The sequence below is a fragment of the Urocitellus parryii genome, chromosome 15 (assembly GCF_045843805.1).
Source record: "Urocitellus parryii isolate mUroPar1 chromosome 15, mUroPar1.hap1, whole genome shotgun sequence".
Lineage (NCBI taxonomy): Eukaryota > Metazoa > Chordata > Mammalia > Rodentia > Sciuridae > Urocitellus > Urocitellus parryii.
Window position 1 is genome coordinate 45,769,799 of NC_135545.1, and position 27,968 is coordinate 45,797,766.

General features: G+C 35.8%; 1 protein-coding gene across 1 annotated transcript in view; it reads left to right on the plus strand.

The window, feature by feature from the left end:
- The first annotated feature begins 3,322 nt into the window (after positions 1-3,322).
- The window catches only part of LOC113190127 (uncharacterized), a 272,978-nt gene continuing 248,332 nt past the window's right edge, over positions 3,323-27,968 (plus strand). The window contains exons 1-2 of the mRNA XM_077793155.1: positions 3,323-3,430; positions 27,260-27,417. The gene's annotated coding sequence lies outside the window, so the exon portion shown is untranslated. The remainder of the gene's footprint in view (positions 3,431-27,259; positions 27,418-27,968) is intronic.

A 27,968-nucleotide genomic window follows, 5' to 3' on the forward strand; every position in this document is an offset into this window, starting at 1 on the left:
ACTATTCTTGAAGAAGAAATAGAAACACTGTTTTACTATCTGATTTTAAGACTGATTGGGCATAATAAAATAGGATGAATAGGTACATACATGGGCAACAGAAAAAAGAGACAGATTAGAGCCCCACATGAGACCACACAAGCATGGATACTTAATTTATGACAAGGGATGCTGTCCAGAGCAGTAGGCAAAGGATGAGCCTTTCATAAAATATATTAGAAAAAAATCCATGTGCAAAAAAATTTAAAACAGAACCCCTATGTAGCATCAGTTTTAGGTGGTCCATACACCTAAAATTTCTTTTAGCAAAAATAATAAAATCTTTAGAAAAATAATATAGAAGAACATTTTGTATGACCTTGAGATAAAGGGAAATTTTAAAACCTTTTATGAGAAAAGGAAATGCAGATAAATTTGGCTCTACAAAGAACTTCTTCAGCATATCAAAAGACAGCATAAGAAGAGGAAATGCAAACCGTGGAATAGGAGAAAGGCAACATGCATAACTAGCAAAGCACTAGTGTTCAGGATGTAGGAAGGACTCCTAAAGTCAGTAAGAAAACATGGGGCTGGGACGATAGCTCAGTGGTAGAGCATATACTCAGCCTGTGTGAGCCCTGGGTTCAATCTCTGTCCAGCACAAAATAGAAAGGTATATAAATGGCGGGGGGATCTGAACAAACACTTTACAAAAGAAGAAATTTTCAAGATCAATAGTGTCAATAATCAGGGAAATACAAATTAAAAGCACAATAGGATACAACTACATATCCAGAGATGAGCTAAAAATCTGACATTACCAAGTACCACTGTAGATTTAGAGTAGGAAGCCTTCTCATAAACTACTGCTGTGACCATAAATTAAGCAACACTTTTCATGACACAGTAAAGATGAAGCTATGCATTTGTTCATCTAGAGAAACTCACCAACAGGTACACCAAGCAATAGAACAACATTCTTCCTAGTTGCACTATTTCTAAAAGCCTCAAACTGAAAACTATTTTATTTATAGATCAATACTTATATAGTAAACTTTAAAGAAAACTAAGAAGGTTATTTCCATAAAAGCCAGGAAAGTGGTTCCTTCTACTCCAAGGGAGAAGTTAGTCCAGTGGTCAGGAAGGGACTTGTAGAGAGGGAAGATTTTTCTGGTGTTGTAGGGTTCTTTCCTTAATCTAGGTTAGTATTTTCGTTATATGATTCAATTAAAATGTACATTTAAGTTCTTTATGTGCAAGTGTATACTACAATAAAATAAATTTTTTAAAAATATAGCAAGCAGAATAGGTTGCATCATATGTTAACATCTCTATGAACAAAGAAATAATGAGTATTTTATATGCATAAACTGTGTGTTTGTATTATCTTATGGATTCATAAGTAATAGAACTGAGGGTCAGGGATGGGAGAAGGACTTGCTTTTCATGTACTCCCTTTATACTGTTTGAATTTTATTCCAAGTATATTGCTTTTACAAAATGTGTTTTAAATGTTACTTAAAACATAACAAAACAAAAATATATATTATACTAGATGAGCCCAATATTGCCAACAAAACGGTCCATCCCAGGTTTACTCCAGTGAAGAAGAGATTTAGATACAAATTCTGCTTCCCAAAGCTATAGCTGACCTCCTGGGGCTAGGTTTTGTACAGGTCATATCCCTGGCTTTCGTTGCTTGAGTACAATGATGTCTTAGTAAATATTTATGCACTAGCAATGAAAAGTTACTGCGGTTTGGGGAACAAAAGAATCTAACAGGTGACTTGACAAGGATTAAAAGTATGTCCCTGACTTACTTTGGATTTGACTTTGATGTCTATTGGAGATGAAAGCATTTCTCTCCCCCATACCTGGAGATTTTCTCCCACTCATATCTTAAACACAATGGCAAAGCAAATTCAGTAAAGCAAATGTCTAGATTTATGAGGTGGCTGGTACACCTGTAGTTAAGATTTTCCTAGAAAAATGTCTTTGGAGTAACCATGTGTGAATTATTATGAGCTTCTTAAACATCCACAAAAACTTTTCTAGATGGCAATATTCATGTTTCAGTGCTAGGAACATTCTATGCACTAGTTATGTCAGTTGAGGATGCTTCATCTCTCCTCTTTCCTAAAGGCCTGATGTGTACTCCTCCTGTTTCCATCGCTAGGTCATCCTGTTCTCTGTCTTGCTTCATGCTCAGCTTGAAGGAGGGCTCCCTGTGCACACTCTTCAGCTTGCCTCCTTTCCTTCCTTCCTTTCTCCCTCTCTCCCCTTCTACCTCGTGTGTGTGTGTGTGTGTGTGTGTGTGTGTGTGTGTGTGAAATCATTAGATCCTACTTCCAATGACTGATTATAAATGGTCTTCTTTGCCAGGCATGGTGATGGCACACCTGTAATTCCAGTGATTTCAGAGGCCGAGGCAAGAGGATTGCAAGTTTGAGGCCACCCTCAGCAACTTAGTGAGACTCTGTCTCAAAATAAAAAATTAAAAGGACTAGGGATGTGACTCAGTGGTAAAGTGTCCTTGGGTTCAATACCCAAAAAAAAAAAAAAAAGCGCCTCTCTTTACAATATGCTAAGGGAGTCATAAAACATCTCTTCCTCTTCTACGAATTTTCATAGTGAAAAGACCAAGAAAGGTAGTTTTGTTACTCAAGACTCATTCATTTTTTCACCTTGCTGAAATTTTATTTTACTTTTTTGGCTAGGGGATTTGGGTGGGTGATATTATATACCATAATGTGTATGATAAAGATAAATGAAAGAAATTCATTGAAGGAAATGCAATATATTCTGAAATTTCATTTCTTTTTCAAGAATGATTTGTTGATTTTTTTTTTGATTTTCTATTTTTTTTTAATTTAAAGGTACATTAGGTATAAAGATAACTACATTAGTATATTAGCATATGAGAAATTGTGATTTCCCAGCAAGAATTCATAAATTATTTCCTACATTTTGTTATCTAACTACAACCATTACAGCTAATATTTTTAAAGGTAAGCACTCAGGATCAAAGCATGCTAGTTTATTCAGTTTTAGGTTTGGACTCACACTTGAAAGCTATGGTTTTCTTTACTGAATGCCAACAAGGAGTGAATCATTACAGATTCTTGGCTGATGTGGTTTTGAATTCCATCCGTGGTCATTCCCCCTTTAGAGACAAGCAAGATTCAAAGGTCAAGTGTATTTTTGTAAGAAATCACCTTGATCTTGTCTCTTCTAGCATAACTGTGAGAAATTATGTCCTGTGTCAGTCCAGGACATGGCCTTCTCTGATTGCTCAAGAAGAACACAACATTAACCCTGGCACTAATAGGAGATAGTCCACTCTATAAAGCAACAAGTCGACTTTTCAGGCCTCTGGGACAGACTGCTGAAGGGATGTCAAAAGGAAGAGCAAATGCAGGACATGCTGGGGTATCTAGGACATCCACTCTGGGTGAGTCTGATACCTCTGTCATAACAGGAGAAATATTTTTTTAAAAAAAAGAAAAATAAAAGGTCAGAAGATGTACTAAGAAAAATGGAATAACATGCCTAATTATGTGAGTTTTGCTAGTGATAGCTACCTAATGGCCCTCTTTCTTCAGATAAAAGCCCCCTCAAGCTAATGTGTTTTGGCAGGCCACCTGCTAAAGTCTTGCAAGATATTACTGAAGAAGTTCATATAAATAGGAAACATCTAGCATAGACCATCTCTGCCCTTTATTTACTTTTTGTTTGTTTGGGGAATTTCTGTATCTTTCCTAGAACATACCAACTACTCAGCACATTCTAGTGTGTACAGCAATGAGGACTGGAGAAGTAAGTGGAGATCTTTATAAGACAGATTTCTTTTTGGAAGGTCTGTGTCTCTATATTTATAATTGCAGGCAGAGGAGATTTGGATTTGAGATGTTATAAATCTTGAAAAAGACTGCAGTTTGTACTTGAGGCTCCCAAACAAGCCACTAAGCACATTTGACAACAAGGACTGTCTTATTAAACTCCTCTAGGTCGGTGACTGTATAATATCTAGATCATTTGATATACTGTCTGGGAGCAAATTTTGTCAACTGTGCAGGAACCAAGTTATTCTGGAAAAAAAATGTATATAACATGAAGCATTTCTTCAAATCTGATTTGTTTCCCTTTCTCTTCTTTCTTTTTTTTTTTCTTTTTTAACCTTACCTGTTTTTCAGCCTGGGTCTGGGACTGATTGGGACTTTAATATGCTTTGTTACCGTTTGTTCTTTTCTCTAACAAGCACAATGGTTTACTCCCTTTTGAGGCAGGGGCTCCGTGTAATGAGTCAGTGCTTCTGTTAACTCCAAGAACCCTTAATTATTTCCACCATTTCTCCATGTGTTTCATTCCCTGACTGTGTGAATCAGAGGCAGGCTGCTGGTTGTCAGAAACTAGAAGAGTCACTGGCCTTCCTTGTTGGCAGAGAACTGAATTCTGCAGCATCTGTATGCATGGACCAGGGGATCCTGTCTCAGAATTTGTGCAGCACCTTCTGTTTTGAGTTTACTGGTGAACGGGGCACATCACAAGAATTTGGAGTGCAGCTAAAGCCAAATCAGACTTGACAGAAAATTATTAGCAGGGTACAGAAGGAAAAAAGATCCCCTTTCCTTTCTGTAATCAGGTTAATATGTGCATGGAATGTTTCACTTAAAAAGGTAGTGTGTTTTGGCAAAGCTGGTTTCTTAAGTAGAATTTCAGTTCCCATTATGCGAGGCTATCCATTGCTGCTCTGGCAGGGCCTTTGATCAGTGAACGCAGTGGGGGAGAAGGGCATAGGCATATTAATAACTTCAACATGTGGCCCTTCGGCCCAGCTGTACCCATGACTTGGAAATAGGCCAACTGGAAAGGGGTTTCTTAACACGACCTGTGGATGCATAGATTGGAAAGGGGTAAAGGGAAGGTAAGGGTTCAAAGATGGAGGAAGAATTGGGCTTTCTTTCCCTTTTCCCTGTTATCTATGTGAAGCATTCTGCTACTGCATATTTGGATCCTATGGACTCTGGCTCCATTCTCCATTTTTATCATCATCATTCCTCTGCTATAACATTATAAAGATTAAAGCTGCTGGTTTAATTTACATACCAGCACAGGACAACATTGGAGAGAAGCAGGAGGCACTGTAAGAGTCTATCAAGGATGAGAGATTAATGGGAACCAGGTGCTTGAAATAGGAGCCCAGGGTCCATTTTGCCAGGCCTGTATCTTTTGCCCTTTCCCCCTGAACTGGTATTTTTGACTGCTTTATTTTAATAATCATGGGGTTTGGGCCTCATGGCATTGCTGTTACAATCCAGAGCCTCGCCTGGCCTTTAAATCTGTGTTTCTTTGTAATACTCTATATCATTCTCCTTTCACTTTCTTCTCCTGAGATGTCCATTTGCCTTGTATTCCTGTCTGTCCCTGAAAGGGTTCCTGAATGACTACATCACAGTCACAAGTAGCTTTGAGATGAGATGATGACCTTATCTGACATTCATCTCTTATTCTCTTTCCTTCCTCCTCATCCTTCAATTTTATAGTATTATCGTTTTCCTGATCAAACCTTCCATGCTTCCATTTCCCTACCTACCTGATATCAACCTTTCCTGAAGGATTAGCAAGAAATAAGTCAGGATACAGATATTATTTCTGTAACAAAGGCCAAAATAACAATGGCTTATGCAAGACAGCAGTTGATTTTTAGCTCATGTAATGGCCCAAGCATTAATCACAAAGGGCCCAAAAGGTGTCTTACATAAACCATAGTACCCTGGCTCCTTCTCTCCTCTGCTTTCTTTCCTATCAACACACAGCTTCCATTTTGTAGCCCAGGATTCCTTCTTCCTGTGCTCGCATTCCCAGGTGAGGTGAAAAGTGACAGGAGGATATGTTCCTTCCAATTCGAAGGTGTCAAGTTGTACCTAGTACTTGTCATAACCCATTGCCCAGAACCTACTCACTTGGCAGCACTCTTAGGTTCCAGGGAGACCAGGACAGGAATTCTTTAGCTATTGGTTTTCTTTGACACAGAATCCTACTTACATTTTGTCTCAGACAACTATGGGGTTGTGAGATTGTGAGGTAGTTATAAAACTGAATTAGCACAGTTATTTTATCTTCTTGGAAAAGGTAAGAATTAGAAGATCCAAACTGATAACTGTGATGGTCATCTATTCTTTTCATTTGTGTTCTCTGATAACCTCACTTATTTACTTTACAAAGCTCTGGTCCTACAAAAGCACCTCCAACTTAGACCTTGACTTTACGTATGTTTCCACAGGCAAGAGAAGGAGTCGGACAAGAACATAGATGTGTATGGATATGCACATGGAGAAATGGTGGGACTTCAGTGGACTCTAGTGAAGAGTTCATAGAGCAAGCAAAAGATAAAGAGCTAAGTAGGAATAAGGTAATAAGTCTTATATGTTAGAAAAGGAGATTTGCATTTGTCCTATAAAAGGCAATAGCAAGATATCAAAGACAAAGTAGCAAGAAATACATAAATTTAGTTTTTAAGGGTATAATTTCTCTATAAAAGAAATATTTGATCAATTTTACTACAATGAAAATTTACAAATTTTTTTGCTGACACAAACATCATGAACAAAATTAAAAGGTGAATGACAAAGTGAGAAAAATATCATCTACCTATTTGACAGACAATGGGATAATTTCCACAGTAATAAAAGAAGAAGGAGGAGGAAGGGGAGGAGGAGGAGGAGAAGGAGGAGGATGAGGAGGAGGAGGAGGAGGAGGAGGAAGAGGAAGAGGAGGAGGAGGAGGAGGAGGAGGAGGAAGAGGAAGAGGAGGAGGAGGAGGAGGAGGAGAAGGAGGAAGAGGAAGAGGAGGAGGAGGAGGAGGAGAAGGAGGAGGAGAGGAGGAGAAGGAGGAGAGAGGAGAAGGAGGAGGAGGAGGAGGAAGAAATCTAAAGATCAGTAATATAAGAGAAAATAAATACTCCAAAGATATGAATAGACCTTCCATAGAAAAAAATTACTAATGAATTTTAAATATATCAAATAAGTTCAAGCTCATGAGGCTGAGGCAGGAGGATCTTGAGTTCAAAGCCAGCCTCAGCAAGTGAGGTGCTAAGCAACTCAGTGAGACCTGTTTCTAAATCAAAACTACAAATTAGAGCTGAGAATGTGGCTCAGTGGTCAAGTGCCCCTGAGTTCAATTCCTGGTACAAAAAAAAAAATAATAAGTTCAACCTCACTTAAAAAAAAATAAATGCTTGGGCTATTACATCCAACGTTTGCTAACACATTTGAGTGTGGGTGGGAATTACTGACTCTCTTCTAACCAAAAGAATGTAACAAAAGGAATAAGAAGTCAGTTCCCAAATTAAGTTACAAAAGGACTCTGACTCCTCCCTCCCTGCCCCCCATCTCCTCCCTTATTCAAAGGAACACCAACTACTCCATTGAGAATGCTCATTGGAGAGGACCACTTGGAAATAGCTGGTGTCTACCGCTAATGAGGACCTGAGGGTTGAGTCAACTTGAAGTAGATCTGACTCACCCACTTGAGCCTTAAGATAACGCCAGCTCCAGCCAACACTCTTGACAGCCTCATAAGACTTAAAGCCTGAGGACCCAGCCCAGCCATACCCTCACCCAAAGAAACTGTTAGATAATAAGTGAATTTCTGTTGGAAGGCACTAGGTTTACGGCAATCTGGTACACTCTAGCAGATAACTAATATAGATTGGGGTACCTGGAAATGGAGAGCTGTTTTGACTATGGAACCAGGAAGTGGGCAGAGGCTGGACAGATTTTAAGGAGCATGTTAAAGAAAGCTGAAGTTATCTTAAATAGACTGTTAGTAGCAATGTCACTGTTGGGAATGCTGCCAGGAAGGGCACAAAAGCAAGCGAGGAGTGTGTTACTAGAAAGTGGCAGAAGAGAGATCCTTGTTATGTAGTGGAAGAAAGATATAGATAGAATCGTGTTGTTCAGCTTTCTTCTACTACATAACAAGGATCCCTCTTCTGCCACCTTCTAGTAACACATTTCTCACACATTCTATAAGATAGAAAGTGGATGCATGCAGAATGAACTGGGTGACCTAGCTTAAAGAACAAATTAAGTCCAAATCTAGAAGAAAGGAAATATTAAAAATAAGAACAGAGATAAATAAAATAAAAGACAGAGAAACACTGGAGAATTAGACACAGTGGTTCACCTGTAGTTTCTGGTGCTCTAGAGGCTAAGGTGGGAGGATTAATTGAGTCCAGAAGTTAAGACCTCCCTGAGCAGCATAGCAAGACTCTGGTTTTAAAACAAAGCAGTGAACAAAACCAAAAGTTGGTTCTTTGAAGAGATTAACAAAATTGACAAACCTTACTAGATTGACTAAGAGTTAACAAAGACTCAAATTTACTAAAATCAGAAGTTGAAGTGGGACCATTATTACTAATGTAATAATTTTTATTACTAATAAAAATGATTATAAGAGAGTGATATGAAAAACTGTATGCCAACAAATTAAATAATCTAAATGAAATTTATAAATTCCTAGAGAAACTACTGGGTCATACAGGAAGAACATGTGTATAAAACTCCAAATAGTAAGAAGATCCAATTTGTAATAAAAAAAACTTTCCAACAAAGAAAATCCCTAGATATGCTGGCTTCACTGGTGAATTTTACCATATGTTTACAGAAGAAATAACACAAATCCTTTTTACACTTTTCCAAAATCATGAAAAGAAGGAGTGCTGTCTGACACTTTCTGTGAGGCCCCAATGCCTTGGTACCAAAGATAATACAAAAAACTACAGATTAATTTCCTTTATAAACACTGAAGCAGAAACTCACAACAAATTATCAGAAAACTGAATTCAGCTTTATATAAGAGGATTATATACATCATAACTAACTGGAATTTATTCCTGGAATGTCAGGATGGTTCAACATCTGAAAATCAATTAATAGAATAAAGGGAAAAAACACTCACCTCTATTGATACAGAAAAATCATTTGACAATACTCAACCTCTTTTCAGGATAAAAGCATTCAACACACTAATAAAACTATTTGAACATAAAAATATCTACATATGAACAACCCACAGCTAACATTATACTCAATGATATGGGAAGCTTTTTTATGACTTAAAGCTTTCCTCTAAGATCAGGAACAAGGTGAGGATGTCTTGCCACTTATAATCAACATTGTTAAAGAAGTTTTAACCAGGGCAATTAGGCAAGAAAATGAAATAAAAGGCACACAAATTACAAAGGAAGATGTAAAGCTTATCTGTTCACAGAAGACATACTATTATTGTAGAAAATCCTAAAGTTGCTACAAAACAAAAAAAAATTAAAAAAAAAACTGTTAGAATAAATAAACTCATCAGAATAGCCAAATATAAATGAACACTGAAAAATCAGTTATTTCTATATGCCAATAATGAATAATACCAAAAGGAAGTTAAAAATTCCATTTACAATACAATTTAAAAGAATAAAATACCTAGGAATTAACCAAGGAGGTGAAAAACTTGTACCATAAAAACTATAAATTTTACTGAGAAAAAGACATAAATAAATGGAAAAATAGCTTATGTTCATGGTCAGAGTACTTAACATTGTTAAAAATGTTAATACTACTGAAGGGATGCAGAGATTTAATGAAATCCTTATGAAAATCCCAGCTACTTATTTTTGCAAAAAACAGAAAAATCCATTCTCAAATTCAAATGAAATCTTAAGGGACCCCCAAATAGCCAAAATGATCTTGAAAAAGAACAAAGATGGAAGACTAATACTTCCTAATCTAAAAACTTACAATAAACCTATAGCAATCAAAACAGTGTGACAAAGGCATAACAACACATATACCAAATAGAAAGCCCCAAAATAAAACCTTGCCTATACTTAATATTAATTTAATAATATCCCCCCCCCAAATCCATTTGTGGAAATCCTGACTCCTCCTTTGACTGTATTAGAGATAGAACCCTTAAGTAGATGATTAATTTTAACCAAAGTCATGATCAAAGTTCAAGGATTAGTTCTGAGAGTATCTCCTCCTGAACAGCAAGCTAGCTTTAGAGTTAATACATTGCTCAGCAAATTTTCAGGTGCTCTTATAACAAGAGAAAGAGACACAAGACTATTCTCTCTCTACCATGTGAGGATTCAGTGAGGGAGCTATGTGGAAGTCAGGAAAAGAGCCTTTACCAAACCCCAACCACATTGGTACCTTGACCTGGAAATTCAAAAACAAATTTCTGTTGTTTTAGTCACTCAGTCTAAGGTATTTGTTATGACATACTGAACTAATACAATGGCCAAATGATTTTCCACAAGGGTATCAAGATCATTCAATGTGGAAAGGACACTCTTTTCAATAAATGATGAGGGGGAAGATTATATATCCACAAGCAAAAGAATGAAGCTGGACCTTAATGCCATATAAAAAAAATTAATTCAAATGGATTAAAGACCTAATGTAAGAGCTAAAATTATAACACTATCAGAAGGCCATTAGGACAAAAGTATCATGACACTGGAGTTAGCAATGATTTCTTGTATATGACACTAAAGACATATGCAACAAAAGAAAAAAATAGACAAACTAGATGTTAAGAAAATGTAAAACTTTCATGCATCAAAAAACATTATCAACTATCCAATCAAATAAAAAGCAATATCTACTATGGGAGAAAATATTCACAAATCACATATCTGGTGGGATTTCAATATCCAAAAGATATATAGAACGTCTAAAACTCAACAACAATAAAAACCGATTCAAAAAGAAGCAAAAGGCAAGATGATGGAATAGAAATTCCCTTTGTACAATTCTGTGAGGAAAAAGAGGGGGAAACTGTACTCTGAGGAGAAAGAGGAAGGAGAAACTTTAAACCAATAGAGAAGTAGTAAGAAATCTAAGCAGTATGAAGGGGCAGAGAGTTAATGCAAAGTAAAAGTAAATTGCAAAGGGAACCAGATCCCACAAGCATAATATAGGCCAGAGAGTGCATTCATCCCAATAACAGCTACGGACAGGCAGTACTAATTGCAGGAGAAATCTGTGGTTCATGCAAGTTTTAAATCTAGTTCAGGTATTAGGTCTGAGAGAGACTCTCCTCCTTAACAGCAAGCTAGCTTTAGAGTTAATACATTGCTCAGCAAATTTTCAGAGGCCTATTACCAGAAGTATTCTATTGTTAAGGGTTATACTGATCTGGAGAGCAGAAAACTGGAGAGTAATCACAATCTGGGGTTCCTGTGGATACCTTGCCATGTTGATTGGGTGGGAGATGGCCACAAAAAATAATTATGAACCTAAGTCTGCTGAGTACTATAAATAGTGGGGGATGTGGGCTGAGATGGTGGAAAACACAGCAGTCAATGATCCCACCCTCTGTGACGAGGAGTGAGACAGTGTCAGTAGTGGGGTGAGAAGCCAGGTTTGAGCGCTGGGACCAAGGGTAGGAAAATGCTCAGTTCCTGGGCCTTCCTCATCAGTGTAAAACTTGCTGGTTTGAGTACTATCTCTCACCTTTTGAGGCACCCTGGGTGTATGGAATGGCTTGAACAAGGGCCACACCCCACGGAGCATAGACTGAAGTCTGCAGTGCTGAATATATGATCACATAAATGCCAATGATCTGCCAGTGAGAAAGGCTTGCTGTAAGACTGCACAATCAGGTATGTGTCCTGACAGCCTCTGAAAGGAGTGTGCATACCCTTAGAAAGAGCTGTCTCCAAACCAATATCTCAGCTAGGAGATTGGTTTTTTTTTTTTACTTTTTTCTCTTTTTATTGTTCCTCCATCTATTCTTTTATTGCTTTTATTATATTATTTCTCATTGGTTTCTTCTTTGTTTTTTTATTACACTTTGATAGAATTTTTCCTCTCATCTTGTCCATGTCATTTTCCTTTTTTTCATTGTTTTGAATTTTTTTATTTATTCTGTCAGATTTTTGCCCCCTTTCCATAGTTATTGGTGTTATAGTTATAATTTTAAATTGATTTTTACTGAATTTCTATTATCTGGTTTGTTTTTATGTTGTGGGTGTTACTGTAATTTGTTTTCTTCCTTCTAAGTGGAGTAGGAGAGCAACCCTAGCGCTTGAAACAGCTGCATAGGTGTTCCAATTATAAGCCATACCCACAGCATGGTTGAATTGAACTGTACTCCAGCATGACCTAGTCCCATTCAAATCTTGCTAGATAATTCGACTTTAAGAACAGGGGTAATAGAAGCCCCAATAATAACCTGACCCAAGCACACTTGACTAGGAGGGCACATATCCCCCACATCAACAGCAGAGAAAAATAACGCAACTATTGTAGACATTGCACCTACAAGAGACCTCAGCACAGGTCACTCTCAAACTCTTGTAGACAAGAATGGAGAAGCAACCTCAGAGAGTGCACCCTATTATTTTTTCTAACTATAAAATACGTGCCTAAACTACCAAAGAGACTCTGGTGAGACCTACAGAGGAAGAGTCCATCAGACTCTGATACAGTATGAAATGTCAAAACTCATGAATCACAGCCACTACACTAGTGAGTCTTATTTGAATAAAATTCAACACCACACAACAAACTGATAGTCCAAGGCCCTCAAATAGAAATGAAAGAGATATCTCTTCACAGATGCACAAATCTTAATGTAGAAATATGAGGAAAAGGCAGTATGACTCTTTCAAAAGTGTGTCAAAGAACTGATACCAAAGATACTGAAATAGATTAAATGCCAGACAAAAAAAATTTAAAAATATGTTTTAAGTGATCAGTGAATTCAAAGAGCAATCAAATAAACAGCTCAATGAATTAAGGAAGGCAGTGTAGGACATGAGAGAGCAGTTCAATAAAGAGATACCGATTCTGAAAAATAACCAGAAATCATATAAATGAAAAGACACAATAAGTCAAATGAAAATCTTAGTTGAAAGCCCCACCAATAGTGAAAGAAAGAATATCAGGGCTTGAAGACAAGGTGGATCAACTAGGACATTCAGATAGTAATAAAAACATATAAGAAACCATGAACAGAACATATGAGAACTCTGGGACAACATTTATGACTCATAAGTTTAGATGAGGAAGTAGAGCTACAGGTTAATGGCATGAAAACATATTACATGAAAGAATAGCAGCAAATTTCCCAAATCCTGTGAAATATATGGATATCTTGGTACAGCAGACATTTAGAAACTCAAACAAACATGAGCAGAAAAGAATCTCTCTGCTTCATATTATAGTTAACTGCCAAAAGTATATGAAGAAAGAATATTGAAAGCTACAAGAGCTCCAAGTCACTTATACAGGCAAACCCATCAGAATAACAGCAGATTTTTCAGCAAAAACTCTAAAGGCCAGGAGATTATGGAATTATTTCAAACCCTGAAAGAAAATAACTGCCAACCAATATTACAATATTGATCAAAGTTATCCTTCAGAATCAAAAAAGAAATAAAGCTCTTCTAAGATAAGCATAAACTAAAGGAACTCATGACCATTAAACCTGCATTATGGAAGATATCTAAAATAATACTAAACGTGGAAGAGGAAGCAAGAAAACACCATCAAAAGAGCATGGGAAAAAATCTCAATAGAAGAGTAAGAAAACAAATTAGGAAATTGGGAAAGAATCAATCATTCACTTGGTAAAACAACAAATGTCTAAGATGAATAAGGGAAAAATGAACATTGATTATTTAAAATACCCAGAAGAACAATAACAACAAAATGACAGAAATTAGTACATACCATCCAATAATAACCCTGAATGTCAGTGATCGCAGTTCTCAAATTTAAAAAATGCAGACTAGCTGTTTGGATCAAAAGACAAGACCTAAGGGGCTGGGGTTGTAGCTCAGTGGTAGAATGCTTGCCTACCATGTGTGAGGCACTGGGTTATTTCTTAGCATCATGTATAAATAAAATATAATAAACTTCTATCAACAGCTAAAAAAATATTTAGAAAAAAAGACAAGACCTAAAAATCTACTGCCTGCAAGAAACTCATCTCAAAGGTAAAGACATACCATACTAAAAGGGAAAGGATGTAAAACAATGTTTCAAGCAAATGGAATCCAAAAGCAAACAGGAGTATACTCAGACAAAATAGACTTCAAGCCAAAATCATTCAGAAGAGTCAAAGGAAATCAATACATATTGATAAATGGAACAACCCATCAAGCAGATAGAATTATTGTAAATACATATTCACTGAACATCTGAGCATCCAATTTTGTGATACACTACTAGACATAAAGGGGGAGAGAAGCCCTAATACAATGATAGTGGGTGACTTCAATACCCCATTCCTCACCAATAGATAGATGATCCAGATAAAACATTAAGAAAAAAAAGACAGTTAAATTACGTTATCAATCAAATGAACATAGCAGACATTTACATAATATTCCATTTAACAGCCGAAAAATACATATTGTTTGCATTAACTCATAGAATTTATATCAAAAGAGGTCATAAAAGATGCTTCAACAAAAAACATTTCATTAATTTCTTTCATCTTATCAGATCACAATGAAATGAAGCTAGTTATCAATAGCAAGAGAAACTGTATAAACACATAGAGAATGAACATTGTATTTTTGAACAAACAAGGGGAAGGTCATTGAAAAAATCAGGAGGGAAATTAAAAAATTCCTTGCATGAAATGACAATGGAAACATAACATACCAGAATATGTGAGATACAGCAAAAGCAGGGCTAAGGGGGAATTTTCTAGACATGAATGCCCATTAAAAAAAAGCCCTGAAAAACACAAAATAAATAACCAAATGATGTATCATCTCAAGATCCTAGAAAAACAACACACACAAGAAAAAATAAGGAGGAGAGATCAGAGTTGAACTAAACTAAACAGAAACTGAAAGAAAAATGCTATGTACTAATAGAAAAAAAAATTGTTGATTTTTTGAAAGGATAAACAAACTTGACAAATCCTTAGCCAAAAACAGAAAGAAGATTCGAATAAATAAAAGTATAGATTAAAAATAGGATATTACAACAAGCACTACTAAAACCCAGGTGATCACTAGGGAGTATTTTGAAAAATTACATTGTAGTAAAGTGGACAATCTAATAGAAATGGACAAATTCTAAACACATATGACTTGCCAAAACTGAACTAAGGTAAAATTGAAAACTTCAACAGATCAATAACAAGCAGTGAGATTAAAGCAGTAATAAAAAGACTCTCAACAAAAAAATGCCAGTACCACTGCTGAATTTTAAGACTTTAAAGAAAGATCAGCACTAATCCTTCTCAATTTCACAAAACAGAAAGGGAAGGAACACTTCTAAACTCATTCATTATATGAAGACAATATTATCCTGCTGTCAAAATCTGATCACACACACACACACACACACACACACACAGAAAGAGAGAGAGAGAGAAAGAGAGAGAGAGAGAGAGAGAGAGAGAGAGAGAGAGAAATCTATATACTGATATCTTTGCAAAATATAGATGGAAAAATCCTCAATACGATATTTGCAAATTGAATTCAACAACACATTAAAAAGTTCACAAACCACAATCAAGATGGTTTCATTGCAGGGATGCAAGGATGGTTCAACATATACAAATCAATAAATGTAATTTAACACATAAATATAATCAAGAACAAAAATTACATGATTGCCTTAAGAGATTCAGAGAAAGCCTTTTATCAAATGCAACATCCTTTCCTGACAAAAGTATTGAAGAAACTAAGTATAAAGGATCTTACCTCAATGTAATAAAAGCTATATATTACAAAACTATGGCCCACTTCAAACCAAAAAGGAAAAAATGACAGCATTTCCTCTAAAATCAGGAATAAGAGTGTCTACCCTCACCATCTTATTTAATATAAGCACTCAAAATTTTAGCCACTGCAATCAGGCAAGAGAAAGAAATAATAGGAATACAAATAGGAAGTGAAGAAGTCAAATTTCCCTTTTTGAGATAAAATGATTCTAACCTTAGAAGACCATATAGACTCCACTAAAAGACACTTAAAGTTGATAAACAAGTTTAGGAAATTGCCAGGATACAAAATCAATGTACAAATGTCTATAGCTTTTCTTTTCTTTTTTTCTCTTATTTTTTTATTTTTATTGTGATAAGAACACTTAATATGCGACTTGCCCTTTCAACATATTTTTAGGTGAACAATAAAGTATTGTTAACTATAGGCAAAATATTCCATAGCAGATCTCTGAAAATTATTGACTTTGCATTGCTGAAACTTTATACTTGTTGATTAGCCAACTCCTCATTTCCCTCTCTTTCTGTTCTGGCAAAGATGGTTCTATTCTTTGCTTCTAAATGTTTGGCTATTTTGGTATTTCATATAAGGAATCAAGCAGTATTTTCTGTTCTGTGACTGGCTTATTTTATTTAGCACAATATCATCAAAGTTCATCCATGATGTTGCACACTGAAAAGATTCCCTTCTTTTTCATACGTACATATACCATATTTCCTTTATAAATTCATCTTTGACATTTGGGTTTTTCCACATCCTTCGGCTGTTATGAATAGCGCTGCAAGGAACACAAAAGTGTAGATATCTCTTCCAGACTTTATTTTAATTCTTTTAAATTAATACCAGAAAAAAATAATTGGTAGGTCATGTAGTAATTTATTTTTAATATATTTTTAGATGAGTTCATTTTATTGATTGCTTTTGTTTTATGGGTCATGCCTTTTGTTTTATGGTATCATTCCTAAGTATTCTCATTTTTAAAATTTGTGCTTTATAATTATACATAATAGTAGGATTGCATATGCTTATTCATGTATGTATATAACATAATTTGATAATTACAATCCCCTTTACCCTCCTCCTCCATCTTCCTGATCCCCTTACTCTACTTGTCTCTCATTACTACTGTTATTATTAAATTAGTATATTACAATGATATGTAAACATGGAATTCACTGTGGCATATTCATGCATGGACATAACATAATTTGGCAGACTTTATTCCCCAGTACTTTCCTATGCCCTCCATTTGTCTCTCTTTCTCAATCCCTTTCTTCTGCTCTATTGGTCTCCCATCTGTTTTTGTGAGATTCCTTTTAATCCCCCTTTTCTCTCCTTAACAACTCTTTCTTAGTTTGATTTATTTCACTTAATATGATGATTTCCAGTTCCATTTATTAAGCAGCTAATGACATAATTTCATTCTGCTTTTTATGGCTGAGTAATATTCTGTCTTATATTTACCACATTTTCTTTACCCATTCATCTGAAAGTACCTAGACTGGTTCCATAACTTGGCTATTGTGAATGCACTGTTATAAATATAGGAATGCATGCATTGCTATAGTACACTGATTTCAATTCTTTTGGATAAATGATAAGGAGTGGAATAGCTGTGTCATATGGTAGTTCCATTCCTTGTCTTTTGAGGAAACTCCATACTGATCTCCATAGTGGTTGTACTAATTTGCAATCCCACCAGGAATATATAACTTCCCATCCCCAACATTCAGAATTTGTTGTTATTTGTACTTTTTAAAATTTGTTTTTAGTTGTCAATGGACTTTATTTTATTTATTTATATGTGGTGCTGAGAATTGAACCCAGTGCCTCATACATGCTAGGCAAGTGCTCTGCCACTGAGCCACAAGCTCAGCCCTTTTATTTGCTTTCTTGATGATTGCCATTCTTACTGGAATGAAATGAAATTTCAGTGTAAATTTGACTTGTTTTTCTATGATTACTAAGGATGTTGGGCATTTTTCATGTATTTGTTGGCCATTTTTATATCTTCTTTTGAGAAGTATTTACTTATTTCATTTGCACATTGGTTGATTGGGTTATTTGTTATTTTGATGTTAAGGATTTTTTTTAAAAAAATTCTTAATATATTCTGGATGTTAACACTGTGTCAAAAGAGTAACTGGCAAAGATCTTCTCCCATTCTGTAGGTTCTCTCTTCACACTCTTGAATATTTCCTTTGCTGTGCAGAGCTTTTTAATTTAATACCATTCCATTTGTGATTTTTCAGTATTATTTACATTATTTTAGGAGTCCTATGGATGAAGTAATTGCCTGTACCTCTATGTTGAAGTGTTGACTCTATGCAAAGTTTCCAGTCTATTTTTTAATGTGTTGTGTCCATTTTGAGTTGACATTTGTGTATGGTGAGAAATAGGGATCTAGTTTTATTCTTCTACATTGATTCAAAGAAATTTTTAATTTCTACCCTGATTTTTCATCACTCATTCATTTTTAAAAGTATATTGTTCAATCTGCATATGTTTATATAGTTTCTGTAGTTTTCTTGGTATTGATTTCTAATTTCATTCCATTATAATGTGATAAAATGCAAGGAATTATATCATTTTTTGTATTTGCTAAGACTCCCTTTGTAGCCTAACATGTCATCTATTTTGGAGAAGGTTCCATAAATAACTGAGAAGTTAAAAAAAATTGCCTGTGGTTAGATAAAATATTCTATAGATGTCTCATAAGTCCATTTGATTTATAATATTTTTTAGGTCAGAAGAGTCTTGACTGAATTTTTATCTGGATGACATATTGGTAAGAGAAGTGTGTTGAAAACACCCAGTATTATTGTATTGGGGGGTCTATCTAAGTCTTTAAGGTGAGTAGTGTCTGTTTTACATAATTAAGTGAACTGGAATTTGAGACATATTTACTATTCTTATATCTTCTTCTTGGATTGTTTCCTTTACCAGTATAAATTGACCTTCTTTATCCTTCTGATGAATTTTGGCTTGAAGCCAGCCCTGTCAGGTATGAGAGTAGCTACTCCTGCTTGTTTTGGGAATCCATTTGCATGGACTATCATTTTTCATTCTTTTATTTTCTGCTAGTGACTGTGTTTGCCTGTAAATAAGTCTCTTGGAAAAAAAATATATAGTTGGGTCTTGTTTTTTAATCTATTCTACCAGTATGTCTTTTAATTGGACAATTGAGACCATTTACATTCAGTTTTATTATAGAGAGATATTTATTAATTTCTACCATTTTGATTTATTTCTGAGGCTTAATTTGGTTCTATTTCCCATTTGCTTAGCTACTTTTAAAATGAGATGAATCTGTTATGAGTTTTGGAGTTTGTTTTTAATTTCTTCTGTGTGTACTATTTCTGTAAATATTTTCCATTGTGCCATCTTAGCACTCATGAATGCTTTTAGTTTCTGCTTATCTTGAAAAGTTTTTGTTTCTATTTCAATTCTGAAGGACAACTTTGCTGGAAATGGCAATTTTGATTGCAGTCACTTTCTTTCATAGTTTGGACTTTAGAGTTTATGTTGAGAAATCAGAAGAAATTACAGCTGGCTTATTTCTAAATGTGACCTGATGTTCTTCTCATGAGTCTTTTAAAAGACTCTTCTTCAGTATGCTAGGTATATTAATTATAAGGTGTCGTGGAGAAGTTCTATTCTTATCTTGTTAATTTGGGGTTCTGACCGCATCCTCTATCTGGATATCCGTCTAATTCCCAAGGTTTGGAAATTGTTCTGTTATTATTCCCCTGAAGGGATTATTCATGATATTAGCCTATATCTCACAACCCTAATTGATTTCAGTATTTTTTAAGTTTAGTCTCAATGTTGTCCCAGAGTTCTTGTATATTGTGACCATGGTTGCTTCTTTCCTTTTCTGTAATACTGTCTGAATATTCAAATCTGTCTTCCTACTCTGAGATTCTGTCTTCTGCATGGTCAATTTTATTGGAGAGGCTTTAGATTGTATTTTTAAAATTTTATTTATGGTGCTTTTCATTTCTACAATATCTGTTTGGCTTTTTAAAAATATCTATATCACTTTATTTAATTTCTTATTCATATCCTGTATTGATTTTCTTAATTAATTCACTTGTTTTTTGTGTTCTCCTAGAATTCATTGAACTTTTTGAATAATCATTCTTTGAATTACTTATCTGGTATTTCATCCACTTAAATATCTTTGGAATCAGTTCTGGTGAATTATGAACATTTGGAAGTACCGTGTTACCTTGTTTTTTTTCATATTTCTTGTCCTGAGTTAAGATTTGTGCATTCTTTGGGATGCATTTATCTTCCACACTTATTTGTGAGCCTTTTTAGGGCACAGCGTTCTCTTGTCAAAGTGTGGTGAGATGTCAGGTTGTTGTGATCTTTTCAATATATTTCCAAGTGAACTTTGTGGTATTGTTTTCCTACTAGTTTTTTTGGTAATGATTAGTGTACTTTGATATAAGTGTGTTATGTTAGAACTTGGGGATCCCATTTCCTATGTAGGTCTCAGAAGAGTGGGTCCTTCTTGTGTAGTATATAGCAGGATATATGGGGTGCAACTTCTTTAATTTCTTTTCTAGACTTAATAACTCTGTATCTTCTAAAAAGATGTAGGAATGATCTAGATTGAGACCCCTCATAGGCATGGTATTTATAGTCTTTGTGTTATTTCCCTCTATTTTTCCTATAGGAAAAGATGTCCATAAAAGGGACTGAGGGCCACTAATTGTTCCTACTTGGGGTCTGGCAATTGGTTTGGGGGTTTTGTCTTCCTTATTCTTTATGTTAAGGTATTGAAGTTTGAGCAGGGTTAAGTTGTATGTGGAGCAAGATGTGTTGTCTCTTGATTGGACTGTGGATATATATAGCTCAACAGCAGTCTCTACCTGTGAACACTAGTGTCAGAAATTCCCAGCATCTCACAGAAAATGGGGAAACAAATAAGAGCAAAAAAGCAGCAAACAATATTCAGCATTAAAATAAATGCCCAGTGCCTACTGTGATATCTACAACACTGATTACTACAAAAAGAGGAATGGTGCTATTAGAAATTAACAACGGTAATAACAATAAACAGCCATGAACTAGATCTATCAGCAAAGTAAATAGGAGGTATAAACTACACCATCCATAGTATTAATAATTGCAACAATATGAACGGTGGGGACAAGAGTTATATAAACCAAGTGTTTCTAAAATATGGTAAAAACACAGATCCTTAAGAAAAAAGCCATATGAAGGCAAAAGAAAGTTTAAAATATTCAAAATGTGAACAGAGAGAAATCAGAAGAGAGGTAACAAGTGAAATGTATAAAGAAGGAGAAAAATTAATAAAAGAAACAAAGTAAATAAAAATAGAACAAGAGAATTTGGCTACTAGAGAATAAAGGAGAGAAAGAGTAATAAAACAAACAAAAAATTCTAGCCTTCAGAGATAAAACAAAATAACACATAGATAATGAAAAGTTTAAAAATGAAGAAAAGAAAAACAAACATACATATCTATGTATATCCACACATCTATGAGCCAATCAGCAAATGCAGCAAGAACACCCTCCCCTACAAAATTAAAAAAAGAAAAAGACAAAGAAAAACCCCAGCAACAACAACTAAAAGAATTTTCTTTGCTGAAGTGGACAAAACTGTTGACAAGGATGAAAATTCACTGCCTATGGCAAACTTCCCTCCTTTTTGTTTCTTCTTAACCTATGTATCCCATAGAGATAGCAAGGGTTAGGAATTGCTAAACCCTTCTTCTTTTTGTGTTGGTCACCAAACTGCCAGCTGCAGTGACCTGGAAACTAGACTGGTTGAAAAACCTCTCAGTTTTCCTTCTTACCAATATAAGATAGGCCAGAATGGGAAGTATTGTTAATTGGAATTGTCTGGACAGACTAGACAGTGTATTCCCAGAGCAGGGCAAGTGTTCTGAAAAAGTGTTCTGAGAAACACAGAACACTTTTCAACCACCAGTTCACTGTTCAGACTCTGCTTCAGCTAAGGTTAGACTGATTTTCTGTTCTCTGTTTTCCTATGCCATATTTGTGTTCTGTGTTTCTCACTTTCTGTTGTGATACCCCTCCCCAGTGCAGAGAACTGGCACTGCTGCTGCCACTAGCGTGGTTTCAAAGCAGAGTTCTAAATGGGAAGTTTCAGCACCTTGGGTTTAGGTCAAATTGGAACTTTGGGACTTTGGCAGGTGGTCTCTGCTCTGGAGGGGTTAGGCAGACACCACCTAGGGCCAGGCGAAAGAAGGCTGATCTCTGCAGGGTATCTGGATCTCAGGGAACTCCCAAGAATTCTGCTCATAGAGTACAGTAACCAACCTCCCATATCTCTTTCATACTCCATAAACCATGAATATGACCTTCCCAAGCTCAGTCCCTGAGTATAATTCTGCCTACCTGTTCAGTTTCCCTGATTCTCTTCAGCTGATCCAATGAGAAAGTGTGTTGCACTCCCCTCCATGTTACTTACCTGAATGCCCCAGGGTACAATCTCTGTGCCTGTTTCAATCTCATTATGCCAGGTACACTGTAGGCAACACTTTTAGACACTTTTTAGGAAAATTTGTCAATATTTACTTCCATCTTCTGGGTTCCCATAGCAACAAGTTTTAGAATGACCTCAAGATGGCTCTCCAACTTGGCTCTCTTAAGAGAAACACAGAACACTTTTCAACCACCAGTTCACTGTTCAGTCTCTGCTTCAGCTAAGATTAGACTGATTTTCTGTTCTATGTTTTCCTATGCCATATTTGTGTTCTGTGTTTCTCACTTTCTGTTTGTGACACCCCTCCCCCATGCAGAGAATTGGCACTGCTGCTGCCACCAGCTTGGTTTTGAAGTACTCTTTCTTGTCCTCTGTTCAATGAACCTCAATCTCTGGGGCTCTCCAAGTCTTCTGACCATGCAGTATTGAATTTCAGTGAATTCCCTCTGTCAGGGGAGTTATGCATTTTTGGAGACTTCTTATTGGACTGTTTCCTCATGTTTTCTGAAGTCCTATATTTCTGAGGTCCTATCTGTTGTGATATTTTAATTAGTAGTTATTACTTTATACTAAGCCCTGGACATGGGTAAATGTTAGCTTCATCACACTCAATCAGCATAATCAAAATGTAAAGTTCAACCACCACCAGTACCACCTTGAGAGGAGGAATAATTGCCAGTAACAGTGGAAATTTAAAAACAAATTATATATCAACATATACCATAAGTGCTATTACTAATAGTCTCTAAAATATTAACCAAGGAGTAAATTAAGTGAGAAATAATATCAAATAAGCTGAAAAGAGTAAGAATTAATGATAACATACCAATTTATATGGAAGAAAGGATAAAATTAAAGAAAACAGAGAAAAATAGGAAAAGTGAAAGAAGAAGGATAAGAGAGGGAATTGAGGCAGAAGATGAAATGAGGAAAAAAAAGATGAAGGAGAGGGGAAGGAAGTAGAGATGAGAAAGAAGAAAAGAGAATCAAGGAAAGATCCAATTAATTGTTAAAATGCATAAAGTTAGGTAGAACTCTGAAAACACACAAAATGTCGGAGGACATTGGAAATCAATTTAAATCAAGTAGTTAATGCAATAATTGTCATACAGAAATTCTGCTTTCTTCTTATGGAAGTTTTTCAAATAGAGACAATTCTTTCTGGGTTTCAATTTTAGAATCTCCCAGATATCAGGGAGTTTGGGTGACACAATATTATAATTGTTTGGTTCTCAATTCTGACCAAGGCAACCAAACTTGTTAGGAAAGGCTGTTTGCTGAGCTCCACGCCTTCCTGTCTGGCACATCTATTAGGGGAATGCTTTCTTTTTTAGAGCAGACTTTATTCTCAAAATGGTTTTGTTTTTGTGACATAGAATGTGGATGTAAGTCTGGTAGGACTGTTGGCCAGCCCTCTCCCCTGTGCAGCCTATAGACTAATCTGGGTGGTCTTGCATCCCTTGTTCTGAGAACCCCAGTCTGTGTGGTGGGGGAGCTGTGTGGGACATGTCAGCCTATTCTCCAGTCCCTTCTGGGCATGGGAAAGATGGTGTAGGTTCCATGGTAGGCTGTTATGAGATCCCTGCTTTCCACTCAGCTCTAATCTCTCCCAATTGCACCTCCTGTCATCTACTCTCTTTCTCCCAGCATTAAGACCTCCAGATTAAATGAAAGTTCTCTTTGCTCTTCTCCCCTCTGTGAACTAGCAGACCCACAGCTGCAGCTCTCATAGCCCAGACCTCCTCCCAAGTCTATGTTTCAGTCTCATTTCTGTGCCCAAACAGATTCATGACAGGGGCACCCACCCATCTCATGATGATTAAGCCTAGCCAGTGCAGTGGCACACATCTGTAATCCCAGAGACTCAGGAGGCTGAGATAGGAGGATTGCAAGTTCAAGGCCAGCCTCAACAACTCGTGGGCCCTAAGCAACTTAATGAGACCCTGTCTCAAAATTTAAAAATAAATAAATAAATAAATAAAGACTGGGATAAGGCTCAGTGGTTAAGTTCCTTTGGGTTTAATCCCTGTTACCAGAAATAGATATATTTTAAAATATCAAAAAGTACTAGGGATGTAGCTCAGCATTAAAGCACCCCTGGGTTAAATCCAGTACCAAAAAGGAAAAAAAAAGTAAGCCTAAGTGGCTGTTTGGTCTTGGGTATTCAAAGAGAAAGTATACCAAGAACAAAGCATAAAAGAATTTTAAAAATAGAGAACAAAGTATGAAGAACAAAGGAAAGCTGCAGCGATTTCTAGCCTCCCATCCAGGAAGTCCACAAGTACTTTTGAGCTGTTTTGGCTTCCCCACTTTCACTCAATTTGCTGGAGAGTGCTGGGACTTTCTCCCACAGCAGATCAGCTCACTGTATCTGAGTTTATTTTCTGTTCAAGTTGTGAATTTGTTGGACAATGGCACCTGTTTATCTTAAACTCAGTGGGAGAACTTCTTTCAGCTCACTGAAGAGGAGCTGTCCCTCTGACTGAACCACCATGACCCCAGGACTGCTAAAGTCTATTCTTTGATCAATTCTCTTTCTAGTCTAGAAACTAATATTTCTGGTTTTCACCTATTTGCTAGTTTTGTGAGTTGCCTACTGGCATTCTCCCACAGGCTTCCTACTTCAATTTGATACCACAGAATTGTTTTAATTCAGTCTTAGGGAGCTGCTATGATATTGTAGGTCCCTCTGATCTGCCATTTTCAATCCTCAATCTGTAGCTTTTCTAAATATCAATAACAGACTTGCTGAAATAAAAATCAGGAAAACAACTCATTTACCACGATCTCAAAGAAATAAAATACATAGGAATAAACTTAACCAAGAAGGTTAAAGACCTGTACATTTAAAATTACAAAACACTGAAGAAAGAAGCAGAAGAAGACATCTCCTAGATGGAAAGACCTCCCATGTTCTTGCATTAGAATTAATATTGTTTAAATGGGCATACTACAAAAGCCATCTACGGGTTCAGTGCAATTTCCATCAAAATATCAGTCATTTTTTACAGAACTAGAAAAAATAATCCAAAAGTTTATCTGGAACCATAAAAAACTCCAAATAGTCAAAGTAACCCTGGGCAAAAAGAGTTAGATGCATTATAATGCCTGATTTCAAAATGTATTACATAGTCATACTGTCAAAAATAGCATGACGTTGGCATAAAAACAGATAGAGGTTAATGGAATAAACTAAAGAATTCCGAAAAAAAAAAAAACATGCAGCCATCTGATTCTTGATGAAGGTGTCAAAAATATAAGTTGGAGAAAAGATAGGCTCTTCAACAAATGGTGCTGAGATATCTGGACATCCTATATATCTCAAAAGCCAACTTAAAATGGATCAAAGACCTTAATATATGATCTGAAACTATTAGAATAAACATATGGATAACACTTCAAGATATAGATTCAGGCAATGATTTTCTGAGTAGAAAGAACTCCAACAGGGGCTGCGGTCGTGGCTCAGTGGTAGAACTCTTGCCTTGCACTGTAGGGCACTGGGTTTGATCCCTAGTACTACATAATAAAATAAAATAAAATACTAACTAAAGGTATTGTGTCTATCTAAAAAAAATGTTTTAATAAAAGGCTGAGGGCGGGGGAGAATAGAAAATGTTGGTCAGAACATGAAGAAACTAGAAACTTGTACACTGCTGGTAAGGATGTAAAAAGGTGTAGGATGTAAAATTGTGATTTTGAAAAGAGTATGATGTTCCTCAAAAATCTAAAAATAGCATTACCATATGATCAGCCAATTCCACAAAGAATTGAAATCAGTCTTGAAGAGATATTTATATGCCTATGTTCATAACAGCATTATTCACAATTAGCTGAATGGTGGGAGCAATTCAAATATCTATTGACAGATGTATAGACAAGCAAAATGCAGGATATACATACCATAGAATATTATTCATTGAAAAGAAAATTCTGAGACATGCTATAACATGGATGAAACATGCTACAACATGGATGACTGACTGCAGTCATACAAATAAAAACAATTCCATTTATATGAGCTACCTAGAGTAGTCAGATTCATACAGATAGTAGAATGGTGGTTGTCAAGGGTTGGTGAAGGAAGAAATGGGAAGCTGCTGTTTAATAGGTATAGTTTTAGTTTTGTAAGATGAAAGTATTGTGGAGATGGACAGTGGTTTGGCTACACCACAATAGGTACTTAATACCACAATAGGTACACTTAATGATGGTTAAGATGACATATTTTATATGAATGTTTGTTAAAGAATCCGGACTTGATGGTTTTGAAAATTCTCAGCCTCTCCAGATTTAAAAAATGCAAACATCAAAAAATGGCTTCCAGAAAAAGATCATACTGTGGGGACTGCCAGGAGAATCCTGGTCTAAAAATGATGTCAAAGATGTGATTGTAAAACATTTTGTTAGATTAAGAAAGACAAAAAGTGGTGCCCTTACAGTACTATTTGGTCATGTGAAAGACCTTTTTAAAAGGATTAAGAGTGTGCTTCACAGATCCTCTCAATCAAATAATAGGCCTTTGGGAAGCTTAAGAGCTTTGTCCCTCAGACTTCTAACTAAGGTTTAAGAACAGCTTATCTAGAAGAGATTTCTCTCTTGACTTTTGTGTAATGGAGTGAACCCTAACGAGATTCACAGGAAGCCCATAATGTTTTTGCAAGAACTCTGCCAGCTTGAACTGACAAGAATGGGAATGAAAAGTACAGTATAAAACTAAATGAGGCCATTAGACCCCCCACCCCACCCCTAATTCTATTGACAGCAAAAACAGGCTGAACAACTTCTCTACTATAGCATGTACTACCTTTTTGAAAAAGAAAATGTGACTCCAAGGATGAAACCAGGGACCTAGATTCCAGAGCTGAAAGCCATGGAGAACCATTCCTAGGTCTTGTGATCTAATAGAAGAACTTCCAACACTGGGACAATTGAATTTCAGAATTACAATGGACCAATGACTCTCCTGTGCCTCCCATTTCTCCTTTTTTTAACAAAAAATATCTAAAATTGTTATCCTATACCTATCTCTCTTGCAAGGTGCCTATGGGTGGAGAAGTGTTTTATGGACCAAGAGGAACTAATAGGAAAAAAATAACAGGAGTTGTACTTAAGGAATTCCAACTGGGGAGCCTCATCTTCACCTGGATGATTTATGTGATGAGAAGATGAACTTGAAGCTGATGCTGTAATTGAAGGTAACTTTGAGGAGCTGGGATGGGGGATGAGTGCTCTTTGCATGTGTAAAGGATGTGAATCATTAAGGGCAGAATGAAGACTTGAACTTGGAGTTGTCCTGCCTCAGCTTCACAACTATCTGGGATTACAGGTGTGCACCAATGTGCTTTAATATCTTAATGATATTTAGTTTATTTAGATTTGTTCTCTTCTCTGGAGGTACACTTTCATGAATCATACTTTCCTAAAAATATATCCATTTAAATAATGGTTCAAATATGTAGACTTAAGCAAAATAACTTGTTAGAATTTTTTTTATTTTCTCTGAATTCATTCTTTCCCATTCTAATTTTTTAATTTATTTTCTACATTTTTCTTAAGTAGACTATTTATTGGCTAAATGGTTTGTTAGCTCCATCCATTTTCTTGAATTGAAAACTCAAACTTTCATTCTTATGTGAAAAACTTATAAATTAACACAATTATTAAAGGTTATATATTTTCCTGTGAGAACTATTGAATAACTTATAAATTAACACAAATGTTTACAGTTATACATTTTCCCATAGTG